This window comes from Suricata suricatta, chromosome 13 (genome assembly GCF_006229205.1).
Source record: "Suricata suricatta isolate VVHF042 chromosome 13, meerkat_22Aug2017_6uvM2_HiC, whole genome shotgun sequence".
Lineage (NCBI taxonomy): Eukaryota > Metazoa > Chordata > Mammalia > Carnivora > Herpestidae > Suricata > Suricata suricatta.
In genome coordinates, this window is record NC_043712.1 from 79,096,926 (window position 1) to 79,117,983 (window position 21,058).

General features: G+C 36.3%; 1 long non-coding RNA gene across 2 annotated transcripts in view; it reads right to left on the reverse strand.

Annotated features, from left to right (window-relative positions):
* Positions 1-572: 572 nt before the first annotated feature.
* LOC115277057 overlaps positions 573-21,058 on the reverse strand; it is a 29,067-nt gene continuing 8,581 nt past the window's right edge. The window contains exon 3 of one of the 2 annotated variants that reach the window (XR_003902200.1): positions 573-721. This is a non-coding gene — a long non-coding RNA (uncharacterized LOC115277057). Of the gene's footprint in view, positions 722-4,197; positions 4,490-21,058 lie in introns of those variants that run through there. The other variant, XR_003902201.1, reaches the window with a different exon arrangement.

The window sequence follows — 21,058 nt, forward strand, 5'->3', positions numbered from 1 at the left end:
CTCTACAATGTAAAAGTTAATGACAGGGGAGCATTTTAATATTTGGGGAGTCCACACAATGTCTCCTACTATTAATAATTCATTGTTTCCTAGTTTACATTATTATAAGGAAAACTGTTATTAACATCCTATAATGAAACATAGAAATTGAATTTATGGATCAAAAAGCTAAGCACATCTTTACAACTTTCTTTTTTCCATGTTTATTTATTTCTGAGAGAGACAGAGGCATAAGCGGGGAAGGGGTAGAGAGAGAGGGAGACAGAATCTGAAGCAGGCTCTAAGCTCTAAGCTCAGACCTTAGCTCACAAACTGTGAGATCATGACCTGAAATGAAGTCAGATGCTTAACCAACTAAGACACCCAGGCGCCCCAATGTGACTTTTGATCTCTGAATCAAAGAGCCCTCCAGAAAGGTTGTAAGAATTTATACTACCTCTAGCAACGCATGAAGGTATTCATTTTCCCATATCCTCTTTGTATGAGTATTATACTTAAGGAGGTCATTTTTCTTCTTTCCCCTTCTTCCTTGTCTTCCTCTTGCCAGCTGTTAACACAATACCACACCAGGGTTTTTCTAAAAGAAAGGTTTATTTGTCTTGTCCACATTTCACCACAATGCATCCCAAGGACTGGTGATAGAATCTGAAGAATGTGACTCAGCCCTTCCAGGACAGATGGGAAGACAAGCAGAGTAACCGAAGAAAGCCTGGGGGCTGGGCTGGAGGTGGGGAGAACAGTGAGAAAAATGAAAATGGATCCTTGTGCGTTCATCTAAGAAAGACTCCAAGCAGAGTGGTAGGTGACTAAATGAGAAAACTAAATCAATGTTTTGCACCATCCTCTGGATACACTGTCCCACCTGGACTGTATCCCTGAACTCCAGACTTATGTAATAAGTGACCTATTTTGAGATTTATACTTGTTTTGGTATTTTTCTCATAACCACTACCACCAACATACACTCTCTTAGGAAAACCTATTCATCCTACCTCCAAACTATAGCTTGATTTGGTCCTCTTTTCTCATTTGACTACAGATTCTTAATGGTTTTCCCTGTTCCTACCATCCACCCTGTACACAGTAGCCAGGGAATGAGAGTCACACTGTGTCATCTTCCAGATTAAAATAATCTAATGACCTCCTATGACTCAGAATAAAATTACAACTCCTTATGTGGCCTACAAGCCTTTACTCATGAATGAGATCCTGTCTACCTCCCCAACACCACGGGACACTAATTCTGGCCAATCCCCAACATTCTGCACCAACCACACTGATACTGTTTCTGGTTCTGAAGGACACTGAGTTCTTTCTCACGTTGGACCTGCTGTTTTTGCTTTTCCATCCCTTGATTGCTCTTCTCATTCTTTTGTTTTTTTGAATGGGGAGTACTTCTCATCCATCATGCCTCAATTCAGAAAGGGCCTCCTTCACTGCCCTACTAATGTTCACTTCAACCACCAACCTATTTACTTTCCATCACACAACCCTACTTTTTCCTTTTGTTAAGAAACCAAAACAATTTTGTCTCCTTGGTCATTGTCTTCTCTACAACATAATCTCTATGAGTCCAATGACTTACTTTGCACTGACCTATCTATCTCTAGCACCTAGCAGAATGCCTAGCACATTGTTGACACTCAAAAAATGTTTCTTGAGTAAATTAATGGAAAGTATATGCATAGTCAAATAAAATCCTATCTTCTTTGTGGTAAAAGATTTTTCTCAATGCACATACAATCATTATAGGTATAACCAAGGAGTTATTTAATTAAACATTTTTACATTTGATTGATGAAAAGAAGTACAGCATTGTTTGAATAGTCTAAAATCCATTTAATCATTGTGTCATTGGAAATATAGTTTTTACAATTTTTCATTATAAGCATTATTGCCAAACATAAAATTGAAACTAATATATAATTCTTAAAATTTCTTGCTACAGTGGCTTTGCTAGATCAAAATCTTTGTATATTTTCATCAAATTTCCCTCTGAAAATATTAAACCAATTGATCCCTCAGCAGTGAACTAAAGTTCTTTTTTTAATTGTTAATGTTTATTTATTTTGAGAGAGAAGAAGACAGAGTGTGAACAGGGGAGGAGCAGAGAAAGAGGGAGACACAGAATCCAAAGCAGGCTCCAGGCTCTGAGCTGTTTGCACAGAACCCGACGCAGGGCTGGAACTCAAAAACCATGAAATCATGACCTGAGCCCAAGTGGAACACTTACTGACTGAGCCATCCAGGCACCTCTGTGAATTAAAGTTCTTATATGCATATGGTATATCAGACTGCATTCAGCCAAAAAGAACAGAAACGAATGGAAACTAGTTAATAAGGGAACATATCTCATTTAACAAAAGATCAATGGTAGAGCAGTTTTCAGGATCGCTTGATTAAATGGCTTAATAATGTCGTCTTCTCTCTCCTTTTCCCTCAGGGTGACTCCCCTCAGAATTACAAAACAGCTGAATCAGTTCTGGGCTAAACATGCGAGCAAGACCATAACCACATGTAAAAATGATTATATCTCCTGGTGTGTCCTTCCTAGAATGAGGAAATCTTTCCCAGAAGACCAACAGCAGACTTCCTTCTGTTCTCATTTGGTAGTAACCGGTGACATGCCCTCTCTTTATAAAACAAATTTTCAAAGATTTTTAAATTTTTAATATTCAGTGTTAACAGATACTACTGATTGCCTATCAAGATCCACCCCACCTGAACTTTTTCCTTACTGGCAGAATCCTCTTGTTTAGGATAAAATCCAGACTGGTTTAAAACTTAGCTATTACTATTACTTTTCCCGGTAGTTCCATTCTCCTTATCAGTGACTTATTTAGGAGAGAGCAGGTTACCAGTTTCTACCCAATGAGAAATGAAGGAAGTCTAGTGCTGGTAGACAAAGACCTACTAGTTAGCATTGCATTTATTTGACTACATTCGTTTACATTAATATTTTCTCTTATGTCCCACACTTCATCGTTTTTAACTGCTTTGGGAGGTTTCAAACCTTCTTGGTGGCAGCAAAAAATAAATTAAAAAGAAGAAGAAAAAGGAAGGCTGACAGACTGACATGATTACTAGAATATCAATTTGGTTGACAAGACCCATCTCTTCAGGAGAATTCCCTCCACAATTGCCGAGTCCATATGTTTCATCCAAGCACCCTGACTACTCAGTAGAATAGGGGAGACAATCTGAATCCACAAATTATTAATTATTTGCACTAACCACATCAACGTCAGCAGGAGAATCACTGGGGCTTCAAGAAGAGTTTTCAAGAAGATTCTTAAATTTTACTGACAACCCAAGACCACCCGCTTGTAATTTCATATTATAATCTGTGTTCCAGACTTTTCACAAACTTGTACCCAGACTGTCCGTTAAGGTGGAACAAGTTGGATTATACATAGCTTACCTCCATTTACTCTTGGACTTGTTTTCTTAAGGGTTTTCTATTATATCACTAACTTAAGGAATAACATGCCACTGAGCATGGAATGTACACAGCGTATTCTTTTTTCCTTTCTTTTGAAGTGGGGAAGAGAGTGTGTGTGTGAGTGGGGGAAGGACAGAGGCAGAGAAAGTGAGAGAGAATCTTAAGCAGGCTCCACACGCAGCACAGAGCCCAGTGTGGGGCTTGATCCCATGACCTGGGATCATGACCTAAGCTAAAACCAAGATTGGGGTACTCAATCAACTGAGCCACCCAGGCGCCCCACACAGTTTATGCTACTTGGATTATCAGTTCCATTAATTTGAAATCCAACAATAAACAGCCTGCAATGTCTCCTCCTTATTTTCACCAGTTTTCCTCCAATATTTTAATTATGAATTAAATACATTTTAATTATAATAACTAAATCATACTTTTCCTTCTTTTAAAAAATATTTCTTTTTGAACAATAACACCTAATATGTTCATTGGACAGTTATTGGATTGTTCAACATTTGCTTATTGATATACGAGCTATTTATGTATTAAGAATATTGATTATGTATCACATGATTACCAAGTATTTTTTTCAAACTTGATTAATGTGATATCTATATATTTATATAACATATCAGTCTCACTGCTTTATGTTTTCTGCTTTGGGTGACACATTTAGAAAGACTTCCCAATCTGAGATGAGGTATGTCCACTCATTCTTTCAAGGCTCTAAGCCTTCTGGTTTTATAGTAAATGTCAGACTTTATTTATGTGTATAATTACATATTTAGCTAATGAAAACCTTTCAAACACCAATAAGAAAATTATATCCAGATTCCAGGCCAACATGTAAAGGAAGTCCCTCAGCCCGTGAGAAGTAGAAGAAAACTAGAGTCAGGAGGAAAGAATTGAGGCCCGGGGCAAAAGCTCTGACGGGGGAGGGTGAATGTTGTATACGGTGTGCTGGCTCTATCATTCAGAAGCCAGGGATCGGCTCTGGCTCATTCATCTTCTGTTTGCTCTGGCCAAGGTCAGAGTGAGTCCAGTTATAATCTGTCATGGCAAGAAACATGGATACTATTTAGAACCAGAAATAAAGAACTCAGTGGGGGACACTGAGCAAGGAAAATATGCATGACTTTTCTCAAAATGTGCATTGGCAGGAAAATCAGAAACCAAGGCTCTCTTGACAGCTTAAAGTACACACCTACATTGCTGTCACAATTATAATTCATGGACTGAAAGGATGGGGAAGGTGTTCAAGAATCATTTCCCTCTGAGTATGTCTTAAATATCCACTTCTTACATAAAGAGATTGGTACACTGCTGCTATTTAAAGAAAAACTATACTCTAATGGAAATCAAAACCTGAAAATCAAAAATAGATCAGTTGGGCTTAATTTTCCAGAGATAAATTAATGAAATTCACAAAATATTCTTATACATTACTCAGGGTTTTCTTAGAAAATGATTTAAAAGTGAGAGAATTCAGGGAGCGCCTGGATGGCTCAGCTGGTTAGGTGTCCAACTTCAGCTCAGGTCATGATCTTGCTGTCCGCAGGTTCAAGGCCCACATCAGGCTCTGTGCCGACAGCTCAGAGCCTGGAGCCTGCTTCAGGTTCTGTGTCTCCTCTTTCTCTGCCCTTCCCAACCTGCACTCTGTCTGTTTCTCTGTATCAAAATAATTAAGAGCTGGAAATCAGATCTCCAGATTTTAATTTTGGTATTGTTTCTACTCTATCACTCTTTTTACTATAAAATTCTTGTTTTCTAGGATTTTATGCTAAAGCTGAATAATACATGATTTAAAACAATTTCTACTGATTGGTAATATTTGGGCACTAAGAAGAGAAGATTGAGGAAATGAGGAGAATCAGAGGAAGAACAAGTTGTCGTCATACTCTTTCATATAATCAGTACGGCTCTGAGCCAAAGAGGAGGACCCCTGTAAAAGGCTGATGTGTGACACCCAAATTCTAAAAATAGCTATCCCTAATTAAAAAAAAATGGGTTGTGAAGCTCAACAGAAGGACATGAGCTCTGTCAAGAAGCTGGCCTGGGTTCAACTCCCAGCTCTGCACTAACTCACTGTGTAGCTTGGGGCTAAGCCACTTATGGGAGGCACACTTTCCTCATTCAGATAATGGAGAACGGAGCAGCCACTTAAGGGATTGCCAAGGATTAAAAGTAGTAATAACTAAAGTATTTAGCACCATGCTTGGCACAAGGTAAACACAGTAACGACCCTTTGCTGTGGTTTTTGTCACAATAAAGGAGCAAAGACAGTTCCAAGAGGATGTTTTCTGGTGGCCCAGGAAAGAGCCAGTTCCAGAACCGCAAATCCTTCTTTTACCCACTTCCTTGATGTTGAATCAGAGAGTAAACCCTGATATTCTATCCATGGTGATCATAGAATTTAGAAGCAAAGGGAAGTCTGACTCAAATTTGCTGTGTAATCTTGAATCAGCAGTTTCATTTCTTTGAATCTTATTCCTTATCCATGAATTGAAGATACCAATAAGATTTCAAGCAAGTTGTTTTGAACGCTAAATAGATGGGTAAGAGATGATATTTTTTCATATAAAGCCCTGTAGACTCAAAACCCTATACTATGTTTATAATTATTCATCACTCCACCTGCAGATGTAGGCATGGAATTACTATCCCCAGATCCTTCTCCTATTTTTCAAGACTCATTTTCCTGATACCTATCTCTTCCCAGGGCAATTCTAAGTTTCCCTATTTTAACCAAATCAGGTTTGTTCATGGGACATAACTACTCAGGATTCTGAAATGTCATGGTAGCTCCTGTTTTATGAACTAACCAGACCATTAACAGCTACTGAGTTAAGTTCACAATCTGTGAACTAACTCTTCAAGAATCTAAGATTCAACTTCTCATTTCTCTTTGCAGTCTTGTCAGAGTCTAACAATGAGGATTAAGTCCAGAAAGAGTAGGCTGGGTCAGGCTACGGAAGCCTTCTGTCGTGAGCAAGAATCTGGATTTCTTTAGTGGGTGATAAGGAAAAATTAAAAGCTGTTAAGCACAGAATTGGCAATCATACTTTGTGCATTAGAAAAGTCCCTTTGGAAGTTGTATAGAGGTTAGCGGAGTGCTTTGACTGGAGGTATGACCTATGTAATTAGCATCATCAAGAAAGGAGGAAAGATGCTAAGAATTCTGCCCAATGTAGAAGGCAAGTATTGAAAATAACCTTAGCCCCCATGTGGCTCAGTCCGTTAAGCATCCAACTCTTGGTTTGGCTCAGGTCATGATCTCATGGCCCATAGGATCGAGCTCCGCCTGGAGCTCTGTGCTGACAGTGTGGAGCCCACTTGGGATTCTTTCTCTCTCTCTCTCTCTCTCTCTCTCTCTCTCTCTCTCTCTCTGTGCACATCCCCTACTCATGCATGTTCTCTCTCTCTCTCTCTCTGTCTCTGTCTCTCTCAAAATAAATAAACTTCAAAAAGTAACCTTTCTAATATTTCCATTAATATCCTTAACATTGTAATTTAATTCTATTCAATTATGTAATACCTAACAATTTTTGAAATATTAGAGAATACAGAGAAACAAAAGGAAAAACATCTATCCTATATCACTCAGAAAAAAAAGGTATTAACATTTTGGGTTATATGAATCTTTTCAGACTTTAATGTGTGTGTTATATGTGTGGAGAGGGAGAAAGAGAGAGAGAAGAAACCTGACATAAAAAGAAGCAAAAACACTAAACTATAACAGGAACAGAAGGAACCAGAGGTGAAAGTGATATATATGAGAAATCATTCTTGGGGAGGGGGGTGACAACAGACACAGACTAAAGTTGATGCTTATGGAGAGTGGGCCTGGCAATGGACGTGAGGATGGAGAGGTAACTTTACTTTTGTTTGCTTTGTATGCTTTTATAGATTTTTTTCTGGCTTTATTGAGACCCAATTCACCTAATATTGGGTAAGTTTAAGGTATACAGGGTACTAATTAGATAGATAGATAGATATCACAAATGATTACCAAAAATAGAGTTAGTTAACATGTCTATTACCTCGTATAGTTACAATTTGTGTGTGTGTGTGTGTGTGTGTGTGTGTGTGTGTGTGTGTGTTGAGAACTTTTAACATCTACTCTCTTGGCTACTTTCAAATCTAACTATGGTTACCATGTATGCCACGTTACCACTCTAGGACTTAAACATCTTAGGACTTGAAGTTTGTACCCTTTGACCACCTTCACCTATTTCTCCCACCTTTAGCAACCACCAATCTATTCTGTTTCCAGGACACTGGTTTTTTTGGAACCCACATATAAATGAGATAATACAGTATCTGTCTTTGACTTATTCCATTTAGCATAATGCCCTAGGGATGCATCCATGTTGTCACTAATGGCAGGATGTCTTTCTATTTTATGACTGAATAATATTCCATTATATATAGATATGCTGTATTTTGTTCATTTATCCACCAATGGACATTTAAGTTATTTCCATGTTTTGGCTATTATAAACAATGTTGCAGTAAACATACAGGTGCAGATGTCTCTTTGAGATAGTGAGGTCATTTCCTTTGTATTTTTCCCATTAATGGAATTGGTGGGTCATATGGTAGTACTATTTTTTATTTTTTGAGGAAGTTCCATACTGTTTTTCTATAGGGCTATACCAATTTGCATTCCACCAACAGTGTACAAGAGTTCCCTTTTCTCCACATTCTCTTTAGTACTTATGTCTTTTTAAAAATTATTTATTTATTTTTGAGAGAGAGAAAAAGCAAAAGCAGGAAAGGGGCAGTGAGTGACACAGAATGTGAAGCAGGCTCCAGGTTCTGAGCTGTCAGTGCAGAGTCCAATGTGGGGCTGGAACCCACAAACCATGAGATCATGACCTGAGTCAAAGTGGGATGTGAAACTGACTGAGCCACCCAGGCGCCCCTGTCTTGTCCTTTTAATAACAGCCATTCTAACAGGTCAGAGATGGTATCTCTTTGTGGTTTAGATTTGCATTTCCCTAATAATTAGTCATGCTGAACACCTTTTTATGTACCTGTTTAATGTCTTCTTTTGGGAAAATGTCTACTCAGCCCTTTGCCCATTTTTAAGATGGATTTTTTTTGCCATTAAGTTGTGTGAGTTGCTTATAGCTTTTGGATATTAACCACTTATTCACTATGTAGCTTGCAAATATTTTCTCCCATTCTAAGTTGTCGTTTCATTTTCCTTTTTAGTCCCACTTGTTTATTTTGTTTCTGTTACTTGTGCGCTAGGTGTCATAGGTAGGAAAACCATTGCCAAGACCAATGTCAAGGAGCTTTCCCCTGTATTTTCCTTTACAAGTTTAAAAAAACAAAGCCCACCGGGACAGAAATTATCAGTAATTTTCTACAGTACAAAAGGACTCATTACAGGTGGTTTTTAGTTTCCCACAGTATATTTTAAATGTTTGTCATTATGTTATACGCACATATGTTACATACTAAGTTATATGCAACCTGACCTTCCTGAGATATTCCATCACATAGAGCAAGATACCCTGGAATTTACAGCTTTTATTTTTTCAAAGTTCAACACTAGAAAGGCAGTCATTTTCTTGGCCATAGAGAGAGCCTCCTCAGGCATACTATTTCTTAACCCCTCATCATGCAGGGATATTCACAGAAAACAGCTTTCCCCATGTAGCAACTTGGAGACAAGTATGTAAGTCAAAATACTTAACAATTCTGTCTTTGTGCTCTTTATTAATACACATCATTCCTGTTATGACTTCCCCTTTGCTGGGAGTATTACAGACTGAAGAATGAGCTACTGTGCCTGCATGACTCTCCATATGGCATAAAGAACTATGTTCAAGGGGTAAAATTAAGCCATCTGTGGTGGTGTTCATATTCTTCTTTTAAATTGGTCCTTTTAATGGTAAATCATTAAAATATATGAACATATTTCACCTTTACTGGATTTCTTCACCACTAACAAAACTGTGTGTGACCTGTACTGGTTACAAACTTCTTCTCATTTTTTACTTTTTGATAGATTTTGATGACCACACACAGTCACTCCTCCTTCAAAAGGAAAATGCAGTAACAGTAAAAAATATCATCAATTCTACATGTATTTCTTGCCATAGAAAAGCTGAAAGGCTTTTATGTTTTTTTATTCCAATTAGTTTCTGTTAAATCCTGAAAATGAACAACAAAAGGTTGAATTATTAATTCCTCACTCATCCCCAAAGTGATGTAATTGTCGCTGCTGGGAAATACTTAAGGGAACATAATACATACAAGGTCATGTTATTAAATAGAGGCACTTAGAGAACTGACACAAAGTTGACAATCAATAAAAATACATGCTGAATGAATGAAAGGATAAATACATGAAGTAGAACTATGGTTCCTGAATGAGCTTTTGATTTTTTAAAAAATTTTTTTAAAGTTTTTATTTATTTTTTGAGAGACAGAGAGAGACAGCATGAGCAGGGGAGGGTCAGAGAGAGAGGGAGACACAGAATCAGTAGACAGGCTCCAGGCTCTGAGCTAGCTGTCAGCTCAGACCCTGACACGGGGCTCGTACCCACGAACTGTGAGATCATGAACTGAGCCGAAGACGAACACTTAACTGACTGAGCCACCCAGGCACCCCTGGTATTTTTTTTATTGAGAAAAAAGTATTTTTTGGACATTTCAAAATGCTGGAATGTCATAGTGATCTGTGGAACAATTACAAATAGTATAACATATATAATGAGACTGTCAGAAAGGGAAGAAAGAGTGAAAGGAACAACAGAAGATAGGTTTGAAGTAATAATGGCTGAGAATTTTTCAACATTAATGACAGATGCCAAAACACAGATATAGAAGGTTCAGAGAATAGTAAGCAGGATTAAAAAAAAAATTACATCTTGGGAGATCATATTCAAACTGTAGAGAATCAATGACAATGACAAAATCCTGAAAGAAGCCTACCTTAACTTACAATGGGTCAATGGTAAGAGTTACATTGGACTCAGAAACCATGCAGGAAAGGTGAGAATAGGGTGAACTATTTAGAGTACTGAAAACAATGCTACCAATGTAGAATTCTGTAGTCAGAGAAATTATCCTTCAAAAGTGAAGAAGTAGAAGAAGTAAACTAGAAAAATGATATAGGTCAGAAACTCAGATCTACATAAAATAGGAGCCTTAGAAAAGTAACAAATAACAGTAAAATAAAATCTTTTCTCTTTCTCATTCTTTGATCTAACAGATAACAGTTTGTTCAATGTAATAATGGCAAGAGAATACTCGGTGATTATCACTTACAGATAAGTGAAATGAGTAACAGCAATGTTACATGGGACAGGAGGAAGGAATTGGGAATACACTGTTATGAGGTACTTGAAGCAGTATAATGTTATTTGAAAATGGACTTAGATTAGTTGTAAATGCATACTGCAAACTCTAGAATAATCACACACACGCATGCACACACACACACACACACACACACACACACACACACCCCAACTCCTGATCTAATACAGGAACTAGAATCCTAGAACCTTAGAAATGTATACAGTATACTACCTTTCTGGAAGTTTAAGATGCCATTAACTGACACTCACATGGTTTGATAACAGAAACTTAGAGGTAACATGTAAATTATCACATCTCATGCCAATTCAAAAAATTAAAACAGTGGGTTTTTTTGAAGCATGTCTTATAATGAAGAAACTTTGGTATGCATAGTGAGTTTAGGGGATTGCTAATTATGTGAACTGTTAGGAACATGAGGAGATCAACCCATAGGGTGAATGGACATTTACTAAGCATTTAACAAGTGCCAGGAACTGTGCTAAGTGCTATCTTTTATATCAAGGCTTCTCAACCTCGGCACTTATTAACATTTGAGGTTAATTTTTGTGATGGGCTGTCCAAAAATAATTTTTAAAGGGCCAACGGTCTAAATATATCAAAAAAAGATGGAGGGTGTCAGAGTGGATAAAAAGACAGAGCCTGGCTACATGTTATCAACAAAATTATGTTGGATCCTAATATAGGAAAATGGATGCAAAGAAACTGAAACAACGGGAAAAAAGGTAGATAATAGCTAACAGAGAAATGAAGAAACTCTTAAGAGAGAAGACAATGTGCCCCATAAGAACTGTGTGCCCAGCACTTAGAATGGTGCCTGGAACACAGGAGGTGCTCCACAAATATTCATTGCATTAACAGATGAATCTAAAAATCTGAAAGTCAGGAACCTAATGTATGTGATTATCTAACAATCACCACAAAATCAATCATTCACATAAAAAAAAAAAAAAGCAAAGGTTATTCTTCCAAACAGCCCATTAAATGCTCCTGTGTGTTCACTTTGTGTTTTCTTCAGTTAGTGTTTCAATAGCCTGCCTTGTATAAAACCCTTAGAAACAAAAAGAGAAATTAAAGAAACAAGATATAGAAAGAAATCCTTTCAACTCTAATTTCCTCTTCTATTCTCTCTCCATATTCTAATGTGGAAGAGTGAAGGCAAGCGGTATGAAACAGACTTTTCTTCTATATGAGTGATCTTAAAATACACACACATACACACAGTCCTCAAAATACTACATGGAGCATGTTCTAGTCTTTTTTTTTTTTTTTTTGGCAGGGGGGTTAATCCAAATGTTGATAGAAAAGGGCAGAATCTTGGAATTTAAAACCAGTTTTCCCCAGCCAGATAATTCATATGTTTCCATTACCACATCTACTAGCAAAAGCTACCTAGAAAAACATAAATTACCCTTGAAACTTTCTCTTATATCAATTCTTGAAAGCCTGAAATAGTCTAGGCTATATAATTATGTACTCTAGAGACCTAAGTTCTTATCTTAAAGTCAATATATAGGAATGGAAAGAGAGCCTGCTTGTAAACCCTGGGCTAGAATTTGAAAGGACAAACCTAGTGGAGCTGGGTGGCTCAGCTGGTTAAGTGGCTGACTTTGGCTCACGTCATGATCTCTTGGTTCATGGGTTTGAGCCCGGTGTTGTGCTCTGTGCTGACAGCTTGGAACCTGGAACCTGCTTTGGATTCTGTGTCTTCCTCTTCTTTGCCCTCCCTTTGCTCATGCTCTGTTTCTTTCTGTCTCTCAAAATATGAAAATAAATGTTAAATTTTTTTTTAATTTTTAAATAAAAAAATAAAAAATAAAATGACAAACCTAGATTTTTTTTAACCATCTTAATTTTAAAATCTATATTTGGCTGCTAATATACAATTAACTCCCCCTTAAAAATACAGGTATTAAATTACATGGCATTGAGTTCCAATTCTGATTTATAATTTAAAATGGAAAAGTCTTATGTACATGCTCCAAATGAAGTTAGGGAGCACTTTAGATTTTTTGAAATACAATTTCTGAAATACAAGTCTGAATTATATTTTGTGTAAACAAACTATATCTCCTTTATTAGCATGGTACTGATTGAGAGTCTTCCATGTTCTTAAAAGTAGAAAAAAATTTTTATTTTCTCAATTTCAAAAGAAAGCTTTTTTATTAAAATTTTTTAACATTTTTTTGAGAGAGAGAGAGAGAGAGAGAGAGAGAGGCAGGCAGAGAGAGAAGGAGACACAGAATCTGAAGCAGGCTCCAGGCTCTGAGCTGTCAGTGCAGGGCCTGACGCAGGGCTCAAACTCACTAACTGGGAGATCCTAAAGTCAGACAGACGCTTAACAGACTGAGCCACCCAGGTGCCTCTCAAAAGGAAGTCTTGATATGCAAATTAGATTTGCATCTAAGTAAGCTGGTAAGTGAACGAAGTTAATCTGCTTTGGAAAACCATTTTCCTGGGAGTGGGGTCTGTTTTGGTCAGCCTTGTCAGCTCTATGGACATGCCATGCTAGCAGATACCCAACAAGTGTTTGCTCAATTGAAATACTTGATCAAATGGATTGTTTACGGTGAAAATGGATGCTGCTAACCATAAATGACCCCCATCTTTTTTATTTTTATTTAAAATATTACCTGAATAATTCTAGCTGCTGAATACAGAGTACTTGAAAGATACAAAATCACATTAAAATGAATTCTACAGTGTAGGTTTCCCACTAGTTTGACTCTCCCTAAGTAACTAAATGTTTTAAGTGTTAAAGAAACTAAATTTTTAAGTTTTAAAGAAGAGTATACAATTAATTTTAAAGCGCTTTCATTATTCTTCCTGATTAAAAAAAAAATACATACTTACGAAATAACACTTTTCTTGTTCAAACAGAAGAGAGTTGATAGCTCTCTTAAAATCCAGTAATAAAGAACCCTTTCTTTCCTGATACTGGTATTGAGTTGGTATTATATCATGGACTTAACCTAAGGATTTTAACAATCAGAGAAATGATTAAAAGATGTCTTACATTAGTTGGTTCTATTATGATCTATTGGCTCAAATGTATGTCATAAATGGTATAAAGAAACTTAACTCACTCTAATGCTGAGAGAAATGCATGTGGACTTTGGGGTGCCCTAAAGTGCAATGTGGTCAGAACAACACTTGGTCAGAATTAAATCTTATCAAAAATTTCAAGAGAACGTATTAAACTGAATGTATTTTACCTGAAATACATTTTTTATATTTTATTTGAACTTTTGTATAAAGACCATATTTATTAGCATGGAATTAACTTTGCACAAGTAATACACAAAATCATTTTAACTGGAGTTTATGAAATACAAAAAGTTTCAAGCAAATAATATTCATGAGACTGTATGATTTTATTAGCATTCATTAAGACTATTTTTGTGTATTAATAAAGTGGCTATAAGGTCAACTTTCCACCTTACGTTAAAAATATAAAAAAGAATGAAATCTTCACTTATATGTGGAATCTAAAAAACGAAACAGAAACACTCATAAATACAAACAACAAATTGGTAGTTGCTAGAGGGAAGGAGCAAGAGGGGATGGGCGAAATAGGTAAAAGGGATTAAAAAATACAAACTCCCAGTTATAAAATAAACAAGTCATTGGGATGTAAAATCCAGCCTAGGAAATATAGTCGATAATATTATAATAATTTCATTATGACAGATGATAACTTCATTTATGATGTTAAGCACTGGATCATATATAAAATTATGTTGTACACCTAAAACTAATATAATATTGTATGTCAACTGTATTTCAATAAAAAAAAGATGCATATGAATGCAACGGCTTATGTGTTCAGTTCAATATTTCTTTGCTGTCAAGGGGCAAAAGAAACGGAAGAAAAATTTTTGAAGAATCTTACTATATTCAATATTTGTAATTTCTGTTCATTATAACTAAACTATAAAACTATATTTTTTCTAGCAAACTATTATCCAAAAATATTCTATTTTTATGAGAAGTTTTCTGTCTATAAAACAAAAGATAGAATGTCCTTGTAAGTCTATCTCATAATAAATTTCCTATGGATTTGCTTCCTATATAAACAAACTTTATGTAAACAAATTTAAGTGACTTCACAAGACAAAATGTAATTAGGTATATCTGAGCCACACTGCATGCAATGATGGTACTTTTTGTCACTCATACTAAAATGGAATAATGAAATTCAAATTTCAGAATTCTATATTATAGTTTTCTTCATAACTACTCATTTTACCTTTAATTAAATATTTCAACGCATTTTAGGAATATAAATCTATTAGCAATTTTTCTTATAATACTTCATTAATAATTAATAGAGTTAGTTGGGTTAAAAATCCACAGTTGCTAAATCATTGCTTTTATTTCTTAAATTATATAGTAAAGAGACATCACCTCTACATTGTTGCCCAATATTTTTGCATGATCCCCATTTGTTGTTAAGAATGAAACATCTAGGACACATGGATGGCTCAGTTGGTTGAGTATTGAACTTCAGCTCAGGTCATGATCTCACCATTCTGGAGTTCGAGCCCCATGTCAGGCTCTACGCTGACTGCTCAGAGCCTGGAGCCTGCTTCAGACTCTATGTCTCCCTCTCTCTGCCCCTCCCATGTTCAATCTGTCTCTGTCTCTCAATAATAAATAATGCTAATTTTAAGGAAATAAATAAATTAATTAAATAACCTGTTTAATAAATGTAACTGCACAATCCTTTGCTATAGATTCTTTATCCTAAGAGTAGGGCTATAGCACACTGAGACTTTAAGGGGTTTAATAGCATAATTTTTCCTGTAAATGAGTTAATCCTGAAAGGTACTTTAATTAAAAGAAACACTACAATTTCAGAATTAACAAAATAAAAAGCTGCCTACTGAAAATGTTTGTGCTCTTTAAAACTTTGTATCCTTCTAGCACCCAGTCTTCTAAAAACAGTGAGGGATTCTATAAATATTTACAAATGAAGGACTATCTGTGATTAATCCAAGTATTTTTAAAATGTCTTAACTTCCCATCCCAATCTTTGTCTTTTATGACAGAGAATAAGAGATTTCAGATAGTATTGTTATATGTTTATCCTTCAAGATACTTCGCAGACTTCTATTTCTAAAGTAGTGGGCTAGATTGTTCAATCTAATCTTCCAGCTAAAAACAACTGACATGCTAGTTTAAGTTTAAAAAAATTTCCTCAAAGTACTGAAGAGCTGTCAAGAGACTAGAAACCTATAGGTCAAAAAATCTAAGGGAAAGGAGAACCCAGAGAGCTAAGTGGAACACCTGACCTCCTTAGCCGTGCTTGTCCTCAAGACACTTACTGATCCAGGTACATGCCCTTTGATTTTGGCAGTCTTACCTGTAGTGGGAACAGATGTCAAGACCAAGGGCCAAGATGAAGAATCAAATAGGATCTCAAAGGGACACAACTGATTAGAGTATGGGTAAACCAGATGTAGACACACCCCCACTTCTCTCACTCATACTCAGGACACAGTGTGGAACATGGAAGAGAGTAAAAGAAAAATATCCTGAGAACTAGAGACCACAGGGTGGCCTTAAGACAGATTTTTTTTTTAAAGGCTCATAATCAGGAAACCTAAGCTGTGAATTGGTTTAAGGTGGTGTCAGACTGGTGATATACTAGGCACCTTCCATGAAAAATGCATCTTTATCCTAGGCTTTAAAGAATCCCTTCAAAATACTTTCTCACGAATGGTAAGTCCACAAGGAAACATATCATACATAAATAACAAAAACAATAATTCAAAGAAACAGATACACAAAGACTTCAGATAGTGGAAATATTACATATAACTATAAAATAAGTACAGTTATTCTATTTAAACAAACAAAAAGATAACCCTGAAAATATCTGAGAGGAACAGGTAACTCTAAAAACAAATCTACCATATTTGTAAAAGAGCCTCTAGAAATAAAAAAAAAGTAATAATGAAATTTACAATTCTAAACATATTAAACAGCAATAAATGGTGATTTAGAAGGAAGTGGAAGGAAAAGAAAATATTTGAAGAAATACTGACCGAAAAACTTCCCAAATTTGATGAAAGTTATTAATTAATACATACAAGAAGCTAAACAAAACTCCAAGTGGGATAAATTCAAAGAAAGCACAGCTAGGCACATCATGATCAAAATGTCATAAGACAAAAGAAAAACTTGAGGGCAGCAAGACAAAGGTTTCTCAATAGAATTATCACCTGATTTATTATCAAAAAACACAGAAGCGAGAAGATAGTGAGATAACATATCCAAAAACTGAAAGAAAAAAACTATCAACCAAGATTCCTATATCCAGCAAAACCATCCTTAGAAAATTAAGGGGGGGAGGGGCGGGGAAGAAGACATTACCAGATAAAAACAGGATTTGTCACAAGCATACCCGCCATACAATAAATAGTAAAGGGAATCCTTTAAGCTGAAATGAAAAGATGCCAAACAATAACTCAAATCCACATGAAGAATAGAGCACTAGTAAAGACTACTGGACAGGTAAATGTAAAAATGTATTTTAAATTTGGAATTCCTTTTCTATATCTCCTATCAGGTTTTTAAAACAACTGCATGAAGGAATGATTATAATCAGTGTTGATGGGCATACAATATATAAAGATGCAATATGTGACACTAATAGCACAAAGGAGAAAGGAGGGAGTGAAAATATATAAAAGCCAAGTTTTTGTACCCTACTATAAATTAAGCTGTTTTTACTTTGAACAATATTGTTATAAGACAAGATTTTAATTGTAATCCCTAGGAAACCCAACAAAAATGTAATTCAAAAAACAATTACAATTAAAAAATGACAAGCTAATTAAAATGGTACATTATATCTATTTTAATGCAAAAGAAGGAAATAATGGAGGAAGAGAGAAACAAAAGGTAATAAGACATATAGAAAAAATTTTAAAATGCAAAATCATTCCTTATCATTAAGTACATTAATGTTAACAGATTAATATCTCCAACTAAAAGACAGACATTGGAAGAATGGATTTCATTTAAAAAGAAGGCATAATCCAATTCTATACTGTCTATACAAGACACAAACTACAAATTCAAAGACATAAATGACTTGAAAGGAAAAGGATGGGCAATCCCTATCAAAATAACACCAATATTCTTCACAGAGCTAGAACAAACAATCCTAAAATTTTATGGAACCAGAAAAGACCTCGAATTGCAAAAGCAACCTTGAAAAAGAAACCAAAGCTGGAGGCATCACAATACTGGACTTCAAGCTGTATTACAAAGCTGTAATCATCAAGACAGTATGCTACTGGCACAAAAACACTCAGATCAATCTAACAGAATAGAGAACTCAGAAATGGACCCACAAATGTATGGCCAACTAATCTCTGACAAAGCAGCAAAGAATATCCAATGGAATGAAGCAGTTTCTTCAGCAAATGGTACTGGGAAAACTAGACAGCAGCATGCAGAAAAATAAACCTTGGTCACTTTTTCTTACAAAAAATTTTAAATATTTATTTATTTTTGAGAGAGAGAGAGAGAGAGAGAGAGAGAGAGAGAGAGAGAAAGAAAGACAGAGCATGAGCAGGGGAGGTGCAGAGAGAAAAGGAGACACAGAATCTGAAGCAGGATCCAGGCTTTGAATTGTCAGCACAGAGCCTGATGCAGGGCTCAAACCCATGAACCGAAGTCAGATGCTTAACTGACTAAGCCACCCAGGCATGAGCCGAAGTCAGATGCTTAACTGACTAAGCCACCCAGGTGCCCCTCACCTGGACCACTTTCTTACACCATATACAAAAACAAACTCAAAATGGATGAAAGAAGCCATCAAAATCCTAGAAGAGAAAGCAGGCAAAATCCTCTTTGACCTGAGCCACAGCAACTTCTTACTCAACATGTCTATGAAGGCAAGGGAAACAAAAGCAAAATTGAACTATTGAGAACTCATCAAAATAAAATGGTTCTGCACAGCAAAGGAAACAATCAACAAAACTAAAATGTAATTGACAGAATGGGAGAAGATATTTGTAAATGACATATCTGATAAAGGGTTAGTATCCAAAATCTATAAAGAACTTATCAAACTCAACAACCAAAAAACAAATAATCCAGTGAAGAAATGGGCAGAAGATGTGAATAGACACTTCTCCAGAGAAGACATCTAGATGGCTAACACACGAAGAAATGCTCAACATCACGCATCATCAGGAAAATACAAATCAAAACCACAATGAGGTATCACTTCACACCTGTCAGAATGGCTAACATTAACAACTCAGGCAACAACAGATGTTGGCAAAAAGGAGGATCTCTTTTGCACTGCTGTTGGGAATGAAAACTGGTGCAGCCACTCTGGAAAACAGTATGGAGGTTCCTCAAAAAAGTAAATATAGAACTACCATATGACCCAGCAATTGAACTACTAAATATTTATCCAAAGGATATAGGTATGCTATTTTGAAAAGGCACATGCACCCCAATGTTTATAGCAGTGCTATCGACAACAGCCAAAGTATGGAAAGACCCCAAATGTCCATCGACAGATGAGTGGATAAGGAAGATGTGGGGTGTGTGTATGTGTGTGTGTATGTGTGTGTATACACATACATACACACAATGGAATATTACTTAGCAGTAAAAAAGAATGAAATCCTGCCATTTCAGCTACATGAAAGGAACTAGAGGGTATTATGCTAAGCACAATTAGTCCATCAGAGAAAAACAAATATCATATGACTTCAGTAAATGAGGAATTTAAGATACAAAACAGATAAACATAAGGGAAGGGAAGTAAAAATAATATAAAAACCAAGAAGGGAACAAAATATAAGAGACTCTTAAATACAGAGAACAAACAGAGGGTTGCTGGAGGGACTGTGGGGGGGGGCGGGGAATAGGCAAATGGGTAAGGGGCATTAAGGAATCTACTCCTGAAATCATTGTTGCATTATATGCTAACTTGGATCTAAATTAAAAAATAAATAAATTATTAAAAAAGAAAAGGATGGGAAATAATACATCACACAAATGGTATGCAAAAGAACTGAAGTGGCTATATTAATATCACACACACAAAAAACTTTAAGACAAAATTTGTCACCAGAGACAAAGAAGGATATTTTACAATGACAAAAGGACTGATCTATCAAGAAGACATAACAATGTTTTTAAATGTTTATTCATTTTTGAGAGAGAGAGAAACAGACAGACCATGAGTGGGGGAGGGGCAGAGAGAGAGGGAGAAACAGAATATGAAGCAGGCTCCAGGCTCTAAGCTATCAGCACAGAGCCTGACCCAGGGCTTGAACCCATGAATGGTGAGATCATGACCTGAGCTGAAGTGGGATACTCAACCAACTGAGCCACTCAGGCACCCCTAAGAGACATAACAATTTTAAACATATATGCAACTATCAACAAAGCCCCAATACACGAGTCAAAACCTGACAGAATGGAAAGAGAAAATGACAATAATAGGGGCACTTGGGTAGCTCACTCGGTTAAGGGTCCAAATCTTGGTTTCAGGTCAGGTCATGATCTCATGGTTCATGAGTTTGAGTCTCACCCAGATCCAGCTCTGTGCTGACAGTGCAGACCCTGCTTGGGATTCTCTCTCTCCCTACCCCTCTGCCTCTCCCCTGCACATGCGCTCACGCTCGCTCGCTCGCTCTCTCTCTCTCGCTCTCTCTCTCAAAATAAATAAACTTTTAAAAAATTATAAAAGAAAAACAACATATAAATTCCCATTCATTTATGTATTGCTCATGGCTGCTTTCATGCCACAACAGCAGAGTTGTGTAACTGGAACAGATGCCATACGACTCCACAAAGTCTAAAATATGTTCTATTTAGCACTTAAAAAAGAGTTTGGGACTTTTGGTTTCAGGTCCAAAATGTATAGAGTTTGGAAGTCTTCACATACCTCTTTACAGCAAACTGAAAATAAATGATTTTCTTAGACCCATCAGAGAATTAACAGGACAAATCATCACCCAGAAATGTGAGAGACAGCCAAACACAGAGAATCATAGCTGAGATCAGCTTACCTGGAGCAAAGATGCAGGAGTCTTAAACTGCTCTAAATACTTAAGTGATAATCTTCACAAATTGCTGGATGCTGAGTGTGTCCTAGGTCAAGACTGAGAAGTTCCTTGGGGACCCAATCTTAGAGGAACCCAAACATTCTTATGAGTTTTACCTCAAGGAAACCCCACCAGGTTCTCATGGTAATGTCCCCCAAAATATCCACCCATTTTAAATTACCATTCTGAAATACACCCA